This window comes from Petaurus breviceps, unplaced genomic scaffold (genome assembly GCF_028583685.1).
Source record: "Petaurus breviceps papuanus isolate PSGF00001 unplaced genomic scaffold, PetGlider_PUasm1.0 139, whole genome shotgun sequence".
Taxonomy (NCBI): Eukaryota; Metazoa; Chordata; class Mammalia; order Diprotodontia; family Petauridae; genus Petaurus; species Petaurus breviceps.
This window is the reverse complement of record NW_027185697.1, coordinates 23388967-23405011: the sequence shown is the minus strand read 5'-3', so window position 1 is coordinate 23405011 and position 16045 is coordinate 23388967. Positions and strand designations below refer to the sequence as shown.

Below are 16045 nucleotides of genomic sequence, written 5' to 3'. Positions count from 1 at the left end.
CGAAGACCCAGCTATTTTCTGGAAATTGTTATACCATGCCATGCCATGCAATATCCCTCCTCCGTTTCACCTTAACTGCTCTCCACCTCTAGATGTTGAAACAGAAACCAATAATACCATTCTTAGAAAGGTCATTATAATGGACTTTTCTTCCTTCAGGAATATTTTGAGTTGAATAATGCCCTTCCTAACCTGTAGCTTTTAGAAGTGACACCCTGCTCCACATATGGTCTGAGTAGGACAGAGGGTAGAGGGCCTATAGTTTCCTTCCTGGAAGTTGTGCTTCTCAATGAATCCTAAGACCAAATTAGGTTTTTGGCTGCCATATTACAATGTTGATACATACTTCTTACCATCAAGCTCATTATCAGAGACAACACAGTGTTAGTGTTCAATGAGGCTCATCAGGTCAGGACAAGGTATTGATAATTCAACATATTGATCTTTGTGAATATTTTAATGGATGCTATGTTTAGCTGGACCACATTCCTTAGTGGACCATATGCTCAGTGCCAAAACAAGGTTGGCATTCACATCTCTTCATCCTTATATTTAAGAATCTCAATATTTCACAATGCAATGACATGCCAGTCACTGTGCTGTCCAATCCTTACCTGAACAAGAAATCCCACTACCACATATCTATCAAATTATCAGCAACGCTCTGCTTGAAGGCCTCCAGTGAGAGGGGGGATCCACCACATCCAAAATCAGTCCTCTCTCTATTTGGATAGCTCTTAGCTATCATCATAGACTTTTGAAATTGGAAAATTCTTTCTTGGAAAATGTTTCAATAACTAATTCAGTAGAGAGTGGCTAAATATTAAAGATGTCTAGCTATATCTGATACTTATAATCCTCCAACTATAAGCCATACTAAGTTTGATGATAGTAGACATGTATTTTGTAGAGATAGTGTATGAGTTTTTTCTTATTGTAGTTCTCAAAGCTGGAACAGTTTGTATTGAAATTTAGAGCAATCACTAATTCTCATTTTGCTATGCTGTGTGGTTAATGATCTTTTTTAAAGGCCATATTAATGTTCCTCATTAACAGCATCATGTAATAATTCTGTGGGAAAAAGTAAAGCAATATCACAAAAGATCAAATCCTCATTCAAAAGTAATTCTGTGTTGTATAAATCATGTTCCTACCAGTATTTTTATTAAAGTATCTTTGACCTTTAAGTGCCAAAAATAAAGTACAACTCAGCTAATCAGAGAATGGAGTTTCAGGGCAACTGACTCATTTATTTTTTTAATCTAGTTAAGTGCTGCTAAATACTATGCTGAACTAATAATAATAACACTAATTAATGACAACAAGCCCCTCCTCCCCCTCTTCTGAACTGTCCTTATAGCAGTCTTTCTGGCACTAGTGGTGGGGTGGCTTTCTTTAAAGGAAAATGGAAGCTCTTTTTCTCAAGCCAAGAGCTTGAAAATAATAAATCCTTTTGACCTGAATGAGCTGAAAGTGTATTTAATGAGCAAATGAAAAATTGCGGTTGTCCTTGGGGATCCCTAGCAAAGGAACTTGGGCATTGCAGAGGGAAGGGATGGTCCTCTGATTTGGAAACAAATTGTAAGATCTAAAAAAGATCTGTGGCCAATCCCTCCCCCAACTTTGAATATTATGCAAATTATTCAGCACAGGTACACATATGGAAAAGAATTTTAGATGCTAATCAGTAATGTTCTCTTTGGCCCCAAAGAACAGAATGAGAACTATTGAGCATAAGATACAAAGGAGAAAAATGAATCTTGACATAAGAGGAAAACTTCCTAAGAATTACAGCTGGCCAAAGGAGGATAAACTTTCTTGGAATATAGTGTGTTCGCCCTCTCTAGAAGACTTCAAACAAATCCTAAATGACAAATTATGAGTTGGAATAGATTGCTGATGTCCCTGCCAACTATGAAAGTCTATGTGATTCTGAATGCCTGTATATAGCCCATGATACCTAGGCCCATGTTTTTTTTTTCTTAGTAGATGCTCATAACCCTGCATTTGGTGCTGAGGATATAATACAAATGGTATAGGCCCTGTCCTCAAGGATCGTGTAATCTAAAGGAAGTAATGTCATGTAGAGAAAGAACTATTATACAACAAAGTCTGATCATATTTGTAAATCATTTTGCAAGTATTTATTGTTGTTCATTTATGTCCAACTCTTTGTGACTGCATGTAGGGTTTTCTTGCCAAATATATTGCAGTGGTTTGCCCTTGCCTTCTCCAGCTCATTTTACAGATGAGGAAACCGAGGCGAATAGGGTTATATGACTTTCCCAGGCTCACATAGATAGTTAAGTGTCTGAGGTCAGATACGAACTCACGAAGATGAGTCTCCCTGATGCCAGGCCTGGCATTGGATCCACTGTGCCACTTTGTTGTCTTCATCAACCTTAAAATGCTATATAAATGTGCCCTGTTATTACTTTTCCCCCTTCAGGCCGAACATCCCTAGTTATTTCAAGTGATCCTCTTTTGGTATAAATTCAAGGCCCTTTTACTATGCTTATATCCCTTCTTTGGGAACTCTCAAGCTTGTAAAATTGATCTATTAAATCTGCATTTGAGATTTTACATTTTAAAATCATATATCTCCTTATTAATTTCAGGCTTATATCTTAGTCTTTTAAGTTATTTAAAAAAATACTTTGTTCCCCACCCTCCAGCCTTCTGTGTGCTGCTTATGACCCCAGCTTGGTGTCTTTCACAAATTTAAAAAGCACATCACTTATGCCTTCATCTAAATCAGTGAGATAGATGTTAAAATAGTAGAGGGGCAAATACAGATCCCTGAGGCATTTTACTTGTGACCCTTGAAGTTGAGAGCAAATATTTAATCACTACCTTTTGGGTCTGGTCATTCAACCATTTCTGAATCCATAGTACTGTACTAGTACCTAAACCAAATCTCTCCAACATTTCTACACAAAAATTCCTAAGTAAACAAATCATATCTGGCTTGTCCCTTTGCTTTTTATAACCCACAGAGAAACAGGCTGTCACTCAATTAAATATCTAGGATATGTCCTCTATACTTTGACCACCAGATGACACCACCTACCCTCAGACCACTGGTTAGGAATGAAGTCCAAAGGTTCACTGTACAAGCACTGCCTTTCTCAAAGGCTATAGCATTTCTTTTGCTCACCAGAAGATTCTGAACCTACCAATTCAACCTGCTTCCCCCCCTCCCTGTGGAGTCTGACTCTTTCCCCCGATTCAATGTAGGAATAGGGGCAAGATCTAGAATATTGAAAATTGAAAAAATTGAAATTGAAAACCCTCCCATTTCTGTGCTCAAGATCTTTACCTTGAGTTTGGGAAATTTGCTTTTGACTTTCCAACTGATTTAATTCATTTGTCTTAATTGAGTTTTTAGGAGTCATTTCATTTATTAATCTATCTACCCATTTACTTATTTACAATTAACAAACATTTATTTCCTTCCCTTCTTATCTCTTTTTCCCTATGGAGGAGTGAATCTTGCAGCAAATATGATTAATCAAGAAGAAAAAATTCCAAAACTGCCCATGTACAAAATGTGTACACATTTAATCCTTCACTTCTCTATCAAGAGATAGAAAACGTGGTTTGCCATTGTTCTCTTGAAATCATGGTTTGTCATTGAGTTAGAGTTTGAAAGTGCTTCAAAGTTGTTCATTTGTACAATGTTGCTATAGTGTAAACTGTTCTTAGTTCTGCTCACTTCACTCTGCATCAGATCATATAGGTATTCTTTGGTTTCTCTGAAACTATTTTACACTTTCTCACTATACAATTTTATTATGATCATATAACATAATATTTTTAGCTATTCCCTAAGCAATGGACACTTATCTACTTTCTAGTTCTTTGCCACCAGAAAATTTCTGTCAATGGTATTGTATATATAGGTCCTTTCCTCTTTCTCTGATCTATTTGGGGTATAGGTCTAGCAGTGGTATCATTTGGTTAAAGGGAAAGTAAAGTTTTAGTAGTATTTTGGGCATAGATCTAAATTGCTATACAGGATGGTTGGATCAACTTATAGTTCAAGCCACATGATTTATTTAATGTAGTAAGGTGCCTACTGGGGCAGCAAGGTGGCACAATGGATATGGATTTATCTTCCTTAATTTGAATCTGGTCTCAGACGCTTACTAGCTGTGTGATCCTGGGCAAGTCATTTAACCCTGTTTGCCTTAGCACATTCACCTCCAAAATTAACAATGGCAAACCACTCCAGCATCTTTGCCAAGAAAACTACAAATGGTGTCATGAGGAGTCAGACATGAATGAAACAAGTGAACAGAAACAGAAAAGGTACCTATGTTTGAGTTGGTACATGATGACAACAACAACGAACCCCACAACAAATGCAAAGAAACCTATTGATGGCAAATCTGTAATGAAACATCTTCATTAGATGGATTGTTCTCCTAATTTCTCTTCTAAGCTTATACAAGAGGGAAAAGAGTAAGGGCGGAGATTTTGTGTTATGGAATTCACTAAGATTGGCTTGGCAAACAAGAGGATAAAATGGAAAGGGCCACAAGGGTTTGGGGTCCTGTCTGGGACTTGGGCGTTTCATGGCAGCCAGCAGTTCCATTCTGGCTTGCTCTAGGATGATTTGGAGTCACAGGACTTGCTGTCACTCCTCTTGAGGCCCTGCTCTTGCTTCAGATCATTGCCCAGGATCACACAGCTAGATCACACAGATGACTGCTAGAGCTGTCTATGTGTGTTCCCTATTCTTCCTTTACTACACCCAGCTCAGGTTCAGATGAAAACTTTGGCAGGAGCAAGCAGATGAAAAGAGAGTGGCCCTCCTGGAACTTCTAGTCACACATAATTCTTGGCTTCCAGCTTCATGAGATCAAAGGTCTGGCTCCACCATCTTTTGCTTTCAGGGTGAAATCTGCCAAAATAACCAATTGAGCAAGGCTGAGCTGCAATCCTACATGCATCATCTCACCCTTCTCCTGACTACTAACATAGCTTCTCTCTGGTAGCAAACTCTTATCTGGCTGATTGCTGCATACCTTTCCTACACTAGACATAACAATAGCAATAACAGCTAACATTTTTCTTACTATGCTCCAGGCACTGTACTAAGCACTTTACAGTTATTATCTTATTTGATTCTCACAACAATCCTGGAAGGTCAATATTGTTATTATCCTCATTTTACAGAGAAGGAAACCAAGGCATGCAGAGGCTAATTGACATGCATAGGATCTCATGGAAAATTCACAAAAACTCAGTGTGGTAGTGTATCAGCAATGCCATATTCACAATGCCTATAGAGATTACAAATATGCTGATATAATTATCCATTACAAAATACGTCATGTTTGCCATATGAGGAAATAAACTAGAAAATTTATTAAGATACCAAAAGACTGAGTCCCAAAACCAGAAAGTGAAAGCCATCAGAGTAGTTATGATATTGGCACAGGTAGATAAAGTAGAAAGCACCCACATTTTCAAGCCTTTAAAAACAGAACAGGCTACCTCAGGCAAAGGTCCTCCTCTCCCCACACACAGCAACCACCCAGCGTCCTGGAAGCGCGCTCCCAGCAGCTCCGGCCCCTGGCAGTCCTCAGCAGGAGTCCTTAGCAGAAAGTCCTTAGCAGTCCTAACTCAAAAAGGGCTTCGCGCTGCCACTGCCTTTGCTGCTGCCGCCGTCACCACCACCGCCAGCCAACGCAGGAACGCTAGCTTGGCTTCTTCAAAACCTTTACTCTGCTCAAGTCCCCAATCGAATTCATATTTCTTCCGTGTGACTCTATATAAAGGTTTTAAAATCTGTCCCAAATGTGGAATGTGGTGCCTCCAGTATCCAAACAATCCTATGAACTTTTGGGCCTCCTTCTTATTGGTAGGGGTAGGAAAATCCTGAATCTTTTGTCGGGCTTGAGGAAGAATCTCCCTTAGCCCCTTGTTCCATTGTATACCCAAAAATTTCACATTTTGAGCTGGTCCTTGAACCTTTGCAGGGTTAATTTCCCACCCTTTACTTTTCATATGCTCAATTAGAAGGGTCAAACTCCTTTCCACTACTTTCGCATCTTTTCCCTGTATCATGATATCATCAATGTAGTGGGTAAGCTGTACACCAGGTAGCTTTAATTCATCCAACTGTTCAGCCACAATCCTGTGACAAATAGTGGGGCTATGTATGTACCCTTGTGGCAAGCGGGTGAAAGTATATTGTCTACCCTGCCAAGTGAAAGCGAAGTGGTCCCATTGTTTAGGGTCTATTGGGATGGTGAAGAAGGCATTTGCCAAGTCAATAACTGCATACCAAGTCCCATCATATTTCTGGATCCTTTGTATTAAGGTGATGGTATCTGGAACAGCAGCATACAAAGAAGGAGTCACCTTATTCAACTGTCTATAATCCACAGTCATTCTCCATGTCCCATCTGATTTTCTTACTGGCCAGACAGGATTATTCCATCTTGTGGTTGTAGGGACCAACACTCCTGCTTCAACATATTCCTTTATAGTAGTGGTAATTTCATCTTGCCCACCTGGCACACGATACTGTTTTAAAGTAATTACTTCAGAAGGTTCAGGTAAAGCGACTGGGTCCATTTTTAGTTTTCCCACTAAAACTGTATTAATTCCTATCTTCCTCACAGCAAATTGGTATCTCCCTTCAGGTAAATTCAGTGTCATGCCTCTCAATACATCTATCCCAATGATGTATTCAGGAATGGGTACAACAACCACAGTATATTTTTTCTTAGGTAACTGCCCAATTTTCATTGTTATTTTAACCTGTCTGGCTGATATTTCAGCACCTCCTAGACCCGTGATGGTAATAGGAGTTCCATGTTTAAACTTATCAGGGTTTCCATAGATAAGTGTGGCCTCAGCCCCAGTATCAATCAGTGCCCTAGTCACAGTAGTTGATCCATTCTTCCAATATATTGTTAAACCAATATAGGGTCTGCAATCTCTTCTGCATATTTCTTTTATCTGGGCTGGGGCTTGGCCTATCTCCTATTCCCCCTGAAGGTGGGGCAAACTTGGATACAAAGATTCAGATTCAGAAATACCTGCAGGGGTGGTTCCTGCTTCCCTGTTCATTCTAATGCTAAGTACCTTTTCTTGGTGCAGCTTATGCAGCTCTTCAGTTGGAATACCATCTATTCTTCTGAAGTCCACCCCAGCTCTTAATAGAGCAGTAAACAGTTCAGTTCTTGTTGGTCTATTTTGTCTCTGAATCCTCTGGCTGTTTACTCTTCTCTCTCGAGGCAATTTGTCTTTTTCCCATTCCCCTAAATCACTTAATTGTGAAATCTTATCCAGCACCTCTGAAAGAGGGTGCCCTATTTCTCCAATTAACAGAGTCAGAATTAGGTGCTTATATGCAGGAGGAGCTGTCTTCACTATGATATTTCTATGAGGAACTCCTAGGGGGGTATCATAATATGCATTTGCATCTCCAATCAGGATAGCAGTTTTCATTACCTCCTCCTTTAGTTTTCTCATACAGTCTCTAAGTGAGTACCAGGGTCTGTCTCCCCTAGGCCACATAGATTCAGTTGGATATTGCTTTGTGCAACCTTCTGCAGCTAAAGCTAGAAGATTCGTTTTATTATTTCCTCTTTGCATATGGTGATCCCTAAAAGCCTGGTGTACAAAAGGATTCTGACTGATACTTATGAATTTTAAACAGTCCTCACTGTCCAGTGTTATTCCTCCGGCGCCTTCATCAGTGATTCTTACTATCCAAGACATTAAAGACTCCCCCATTCTTTGGGTAAATCTACTCAATATATCAGTGATCTCCTGTTGAGTGAAATCCTCAATTATCTCCCTGGACTCTGTTTTGCCTCGGTGGCTCTCCTGTCTTCTTCTTCGTATGGGGAGAGCTTCTACATTAGAAGACTCCTCATCTAACCTTGCTCCATTCTCCTCACACACATTCTCCTGGAAGCTGTCAGGGCAACTCTGCCCAGCCTGTACAAAAGCTGCATGCACATTCCTTCTGCTAGTTTTTTGCTTCCTTTTAGCTACATGAACAGTAGCTTGCTCCTGGACCACATGGGTCCCTCCAGTTTGATCTTCTGAGTGCTGTGACACAGAAGAATCCTCAGGCAAACCAGCTGACTCCCTAGCCATCTGAGCTCTTTCCTTCAGCAGCTTATCCCTACTTTTACACATAAGGCGATAACTTGTTAGTAGCACCCAGCCTCTCCTGCACACTCCTGCCAGTTCTTTGCCTGGTTCTATGGGTATTGCTTTCAAACATCTTTCCAAATCTCCAGGTTCTCCCTCTTTTAGCCTTGGTTCCCAGTTTTCACAGGGCCCTGTGCTTTTAGCCCATTCTCTGGCTAGAGAGGAATAAGGCAAATCCTCCCATCCTGGAATAGCCATTTCTCCCTCTAAAGCCCCACTGCTTCCAAATAGAGGCCTGACATTTTGTGATCCCATCCTGGTCGCCAAATGTACCTTTGGGATTTTGGTGTAGGAAACTCCCTTCATCTGGAGTCCAGTATACACCTTTTGAAAAGCAGTTGTTAGCTGCATATTGGGCTTTGGTGGAGACTGAACAACTGACTCTGGGCCACGAAGTGATATTAAGACCTGGAATCCCAATTATGACCTGGGTAATGAGTACCCCAGCTTCTCACAGAATTGGACATGCCCAAGAGGCTAGTATAATCAAATGGAAGTGGTATATTCAAAATAGAGCGAAAACAGGCAAAAGCGGAGTCTCTGCTCTACATGAATCTGTAGCAAACATAGAAATTGAGAGGAATGACACACCCCCTGAGCCAAAGCAACAGTTGGTAAAGTCCACTGTAAAGTGGAATGAGGGATACGATGTATTAACTGAAGAACAAAAGAGACATGCATGGTTTACTGATGGGACAGCAAAATATTTGGGGCAAAAAAGACATTGGAAAGCAGTGGCCTATAACCCATGTACTAGAAGGACTTTGGAAAGTACTGGGATAGGTGCAAGTAGCCAATATGCTGAACTTATGGCAGTATATCAAGCCATCAAAATAGAACAAGGAGGACAGTGTCATATATTCACTGATTCATGGGCGGTAGCTAATGGGTTAGCTACATGGATGCCCATGTGGAAAAATGAAAATTGGGAAATTATGGGAAGATATCTGGAACATGTCTTTGGTCACTGACTTGTCAGTTTTTCATGTAGATGCTCACGTGGCCCCCACCACACCAGAACGTGAGTACAATGCTCATGCTGATCGACTGGCAAAGATTGCTACTGAACATATTGTCCCTACTTTGACAACAACTGATGATCCGGTATTAGCAAAATGGGTCCACCAAACAGCAGGCCATTTGGGGGTCCAGGCCACACACCAGTAGGCACAAGATCGAGGTATTAGTATCTCTCATTCACTGTTAAAACAGATAGCAGAAGACTGTCATATATGTCAATTGGAAAAGGAGCGAACTGTTCCTCGGGTAGTAACTGGAGAGATAGCAAGAGGAAAAGTCCCAGCCCAAATCTGGCAAATAGATTATATTGGTCCACTACCACTGGATAAAGGATGCAGATTTATATGTACTTGTGTTGATACCTATTCAGGTGTACTAGTAGCTTGTCCTTATAAGAATGCAACCCAGAAAAACACTTGTAAAACTCTAGATCTCATAAGCCTATATTATGGAACCCCAATGCAGAGCACAATGGATTAACAAGCTTACTTTAATCAGTCAGACATATATCGTTTACCTTGTTCAGGAGAAAAGGTCAGCACCCTGAACCTCAAAGTATACAGGCATAATTATCAAGACAGAAACATCAAGTAGACAGATTTCCAAACTGTCCAACCATTACATCCATACCCAGTCAACATCTGGGTTTCCACATTCTGGGTTTTTCAAAGCCGGGGGACTCTCAACAACGGCTTCCCAGAATTCAGATCAAATCACAGAACATTTCTCAAAGTGAGTCCCAAAACAAAGCTACACATCAGGGCTTATATAGCCTTCTCCTGGCTCAGAGAATGTAACAACCTTTTGGACCCACTGGCCAATCAAAAAGTATCTACTGAAAAACAAGCCTCCCCCACCCCAGGCTTCAGGTGCACATTAGCCTAGGGGCAGGGAAGATCTTTAAAATTTACATTCTTATTACAGGTAGTTACTCTGGGGATTATTGTCTTTATTTTATGGATTAGGAAATGGAGGCTCAGAGAGACCAAATCACTTGCCCAAGGTCTCATGGATAGTAAATGGCATAGACAGGATTTGAATTCAGTTCTTCCTGACTCCAAATCTAGTACTATACCCTCTATTCCAGAAAGTTGGAAGGGGGTTAGAGCATAAAATATCAGAGTTAGAAGGAGCCCTAGAGATTATCTTGTCCAATTCTCACACTTAAGATGAAGAAAATGAAATCCAGGATGATTTGCCTAAAGTGATTTGCCTAATGTTATAGAGGTTATAAGTGTCAGAGATGGAACCCAGGTCTCATAACTCTTATTTTGCTTCTCTTTTAACTCTATTAGCTTTAATTAATATTTGTTGAATAATGAATGAATGAATGAAAAAAATAGGGAAAGGAACGTCAATGAAGCAATTATAGAACAGAATGAAGAAGACAGTATTGGAATGAATATGTTAAAGGTTTCACATTATTAAAAAAAACCCAAGCTAATTATATGATAGATTCATTTTCACATACAATTATTCTTTTCTGTTCTTTGTATATAGAAATGGCATATTTTCTTATGTCTTTCAAGTTCATAATAAAAAAATCATGAGTGGTCCATCTGTAATTTTTTTGATTTCCTCTAAAGCGGGACTTTTAAATCCTTTTTTGGATGTCAGGTACCTGCATTTGCTTATCTGGTGAAGCCTTTGGACCCCTTCTCAGTAAATAGTTTGTAAATCATCAAAGCAAATGCTAACTTTCAGGTAGAGGTTAGTGAAAATAAAGGTAGTTTTCTTCCATTCAAATTCACAGACATCTCTGCAACCTATCTGCAGACAAACCTATTAAGGTGCAAGGTTAAGAAGGCTTCCTTGAGATTCACCTTTTCATCTTGAGAACTGTTCATTGTGTTCATTTTATAGCAGGTTTTCTGTGATAGTGGGTTCTTCACTGAGCTGGTTTCATGCTGGACATAGTTCATCCAGCTAGTTGATGCTTATGAGTCACTGGAGATTTTTTTTGGCAGTCTAAAGCACTAGCATTTAGTTCAAAACTGATAGGAATTGGAAGCTTTAGGAGTGCCTGAAGCAGAGACACTAAGGAACAGCAGGACACAAGTGGAGGTAAAAACAAACCTCTTCCTCCCCACCCCTCAGAACAGCAACAACTTTTCCAACCCAAGGGACTGGATCCTTTCCATGAGGCACTTCCATGGGGAATGCCATGGACATACCTGGAGCTGGAAAAATCAATCCACAGGCTGCCACATTACTCTTTCCATTTCAAGAGCAATTCTTTTATCATTCATCATTCTCTTATTATAAGCATTTGATGACTGACAAAAAACAAGACCTTCATCTCCAATCTACTTCATGTGGGTCAGCGATCTTCACAATTGTCCTTGTTGCATGAAAAACATCTCATCGCCATTCAGGAAATTCAAGGGTCTTTGATACTCAGTTGGACAGAAGTCTTGGAGAATACCTCAGGAAGGAATTTTAAAGACAATTCCAGAATGTTACAGCTAAAAGAAAACTTCAGAAATCATTCTTTGTAGTTCAGGCATTACCTTTCACCTGGATTACTGCAACAGTCTCACAACTGGTCTCCCAGCCTAAGAAATTTTCCCTTCCTTCCACCTTCCACAGAGCAGCCCAGACACCCAAATGATTGTGTTAAGGTACAGTTCTGTCCTTGTCCCTGTCTCCTTACTTGTGAATATCCAGGAGTAATTTTATCTTTAAGACTGAAGATCAACTCATCCATTTGTCATTTAAATTTTATTAAATTTTTAATTTACAGAATGAAACAAGCATTTCCATAAATAGAGCAATAAAAGAGATGAAACTGTAAATCCACTATGCACAATTTGCTATTCCTTTTAAATATACTACAAAATTATCATGTAATTTTTTCCCTTTTTTTCTCCCCCACCTGAGAAATGGTTTCCATTAGATACAAATAGGTATGTATATGTATGTGTATATATGTATATATATATATACTCTACACATATGTATGTATGTAAAATTATTCTATACATAGTTCTATTTATCAGTTTTTTCTCTGGATGCAGATAGCATCTTTCTTCATATTTCCTTTATAGTTCATTTGGGTATGTATAACAGACAAAAATAATAGACAAAATAACTTATGCACTCAAAGTCACTCTTAAAATAATATTGCTCTTACTGTATACAATGTTCTCTTGATTCTGCTCATTTCACTCTTTATTATTTTATTGAAGTTTTTTCATGTCTTTCTAAAATCATTGAACTCATCATTTCTTATAGCAGAGTAGTATTCCATAACAATTACCTACTACAAGTTGTTCAGCCATTCCACAATTGACAGGCATCCTGGCAACTTCTAATTCTTTGCCAATCAGAGAGAGGTGTTATAAACATTCTAGCCCATAGGTTCTTTTCCTTTTTCCCAATAATTTTTGGAAATAGACCTAGAAGTGGCATTTTAGGGTCAAAAGATATAGGTAGTTTAATAACTCTATGGGCATAATTCGAGATTGCTCTCCAAAATGTTTGCATCAGTTCACAATGTCACCAACAATGAATTAGTCTCCCTATTTTTCCACATCCTGGCCAAAATTTTCACTTTGCCTTTCTGTCATTTTTGCCATTTTGGTAGGTATAAAATGATACTTAAAGGTTGTTTTAATCTATATTTCTCTAATCAATAATGATTTAGAACATTTTGATATAATTATATATTGTTTCAGTTTATTAATTGGAAAACTGCCTGTTCATGTCCTTTAACCATTTATCAATTGAGGAACAACTCATATTCTTTTAGATTTGACAAAGTTCTATATTTATTTTAGATAGAAGACATTTATTTGAGAAATTGTCTATATATTTCCCTCCCCAGCCCCCGATTTTCTGACTTTCTTCTGATCTTGGCTATATTTGTTTTATTTGCACAAACCCTTTTTAGTTTGATGTAATTAAAATTCTCTATTTTGTACCTAAATTTTCTTCCTACCTCTTGTTTATTCATAAATTGTTAGACTACCCATAAGTCAGATAAGTAATATATTCCATGTTCTTCTAATTTTTTTTGTATAATCTCTCTTTGTATGTAGGACATGTATCCATTTTGACCTTATCTTGGTAAATGGTGTGAGATATTGGTTCATTCCCAATTTCTGCCATACTGTTTTACAGTTTTCACTACAATTTTTTTTTACCAAATAATCAATTTTTATCTAAACGTCTTGAGTCTTTATACTTGTCAAACACAAGGCTATTATGTTTATTTGCTTCTGTAAATTATAGGTCTACTCTATTCCATTGATCGACTGTACTATTTCTTAGCCAGTACCAGATAATTTTGATAACTACTACTTTATAATACAGTTAAAACTCTTGTACTGCTAAACCTCCTTTTTTTTTTACACTTTTTCATTATTTCTTTTGATATTTTTGATTTTTGTTTTTCCAAATGGGTATAAATGCTGCCTCCCTCAATAACAAAAAAAGTTTCTTAAGGTCAGAGGTCTAACAGTGTCTCTGTTTTCCCTGCTTTTAGACCCATCACTTTTTTTTTAAACAATGCCCCCATGAAAGGGAAAATACAAATAAAAACAGAGAGTAACCAAAACGGGTCATAGAAATGGAATGGGAAGGGAAATTTTGCATTGGAGTGTGTTTGATTTATTTCAGAAGTTGATCAGAAATTAAGGCCCAAGAGTCAAAGTACGTCCTGCTCCCCCACCCCGCCCCCACCACGTTCAGAATTCTCACAAAGACAAAGATGCCATTCTCTGTGGAAAGGCTCTCCCCAAACAGCCAGAAACCCTCACACCTTGGCCAAGGTAACAGAGACTTCGGCCAGAGGGGTAGGCTGAGGCCCTCAGGTCCTCTCAGGGGATTTTCTTTTTTTCGGTACCCCTGATACTTCCCGGGTGACAGAGCTACCCATTGCCACTGGCGGAGGGTCTTCCTCAGTCAAATTCAGGTCTCTGGGCTAGGAGGCTCCCCCTGAGGTCAGCAGCGGTAGCTGCGGGCCGTTGGAGTGCCCAGGCTGGGAGCCCCATGACCTCGGGGCCTGCGGCCTTCACACGAGTTTCACGACCAAGCAGATCAGCACTCTGGAGAGCTCCCTCAAACTCCAGCACTACTGTGCAAACTGGCAGGCAAGATGCAACAGTTTGAAGTTCAGATAAAAACCTGGTTCCAGCATGGCTGCATTAAGCTGAAGTGCCAGCTGCAGGACTTGAGGCCCCCCAACCCTCCTCCAGGCCTTCCCCTCCACCTTTACCAGCCACCTGCTTCTGCGCTCTGCACCAGTGCCACCTCCAGGCCTGCCATCCATGTACCCCAGGTCGCTGCAGCTTGCAGTCCCCAGCCTCGTCCAGGAGCCCAGCCTGATCCTCCCACCTCTGCCCCCTCTGGCTTTATTCCTCATTTCTTGCAAAGTAGCCCCTCCTGCCATCTCATCTGTGCTGGCCTATCTTCTCCCCCCCCCCCCGCTCCCCCTCCCAGGGCCTCTAAATATGAATTTAATGTGTATATTTGCAAATTGTTGTTGAAGTATATTATGCACAAAAATAATTATTTATGGAGATATTAAGGAATAGTCATACGTTTGACAAAAAAAAATAAGGCCCAAGGAAAGACTTTAAATTTGGAGGCCCAATTTCATTGACCTTACACTGGACCAGGCTAGAAAGACTCCACTGAAAGGTCCCTGTACTCTTTGTTCTGGATGTTTCAATAACAAAACACTCCCAGTCTATTATAATTATGTCTCCTGGTTTCTAAAGGTCACCAGAATATTTGGAGAAGGAAAGATTTTGACTCCCTAATAAATATATCACCTGGGTTTTCAATAACTTCATACAACTACAGACTCTTAAGTGAAAGTCAGAAGGAAAATCAGACAGATTTGACACTGTTGATATCTTCAACAGTGATTTTCTAAGCTGGCCAAAAGAGTGATTTGAAATGGTGAAGTTTTTCTGCCCCTGTAATGGATCCTGAAAGAATAAGTAAATGTTGGGGTGGTTGAATAAAAATATGGTCTGAGCTAAGATCCAGCCAAGAGACTAAGATCAGAGGCTGAAGTCCATAGACACCATAGAAGTAAGGACTTGGCAGGAGAATGTTACCCTAATTGGCATCAAAGGAGAAGCAGTTAAAAGGAGGGGGAAGGGGGAACTTCATTGAGCAAGGTCCAGAAAAGACCCCAACAGAAGTACGTGGGGGGTGAAAAAAGCCTCTTACAATGGAGAATTAACCTTTGCAAAAAATTGGCAGGCAGAGTTGCTTCATAAGGAAACCTTGCTAGGCATACAGACCTCTCTTGACTCAGATTTAGGGAAACAGAGGATGAGCCACACTTTGGTTAGGATAGATCAGTGGAAAGCCATCAGTATTACTGACTGAGTACCAAAGGTCATGGCCATATGAGAAGTGTCACTATCACAGAAGCAGGATCAAAGACCTAGAACTGGAAGTAACTTCAAAGTCCATCTATGCAGTGTCCTCATTTACAGAAGAAGAAAACAAGGCCCAGCAGGTGAGTGACTTGTCCAAGGTCAGGCAGGTAGGAAACATCAGAAGGTCGAACTGAACTCACAGTTTCTGTCTCCAGAGCCATTAGTCCTTCCAGGGCCATAGCTTCCTTCTTATGCATATGGGATAGAAATATTACAACCCTTCATACAGTATCATTTTATTGGTATAGTGCAGTGGTAGAAGCCAACCCTGGAATTGGAGTTTTAGGATTTTCTTGGAATCAGTGGCAGAATCACAGCACTTTAGAAGTAGAAGGAACCTTGATATTTCATGAACTTGTCTTGATTTGACTTGATGTGACTTGTCTCTCTGGCACTATCTATAGCCAAAACATAATTTTTATTATGCATACCTGACAAGTTATCAT

At 39.7% G+C, this 16045-nt stretch overlaps 1 pseudogene; it reads left to right on the top strand.

Annotated features, from left to right (window-relative positions):
• The first annotated feature begins 4279 nt into the window (after nucleotides 1–4279).
• Nucleotides 4280–16045, top strand: part of LOC138145901 (uncharacterized) — a 131615-nt pseudogene continuing 119849 nt past the window's right edge.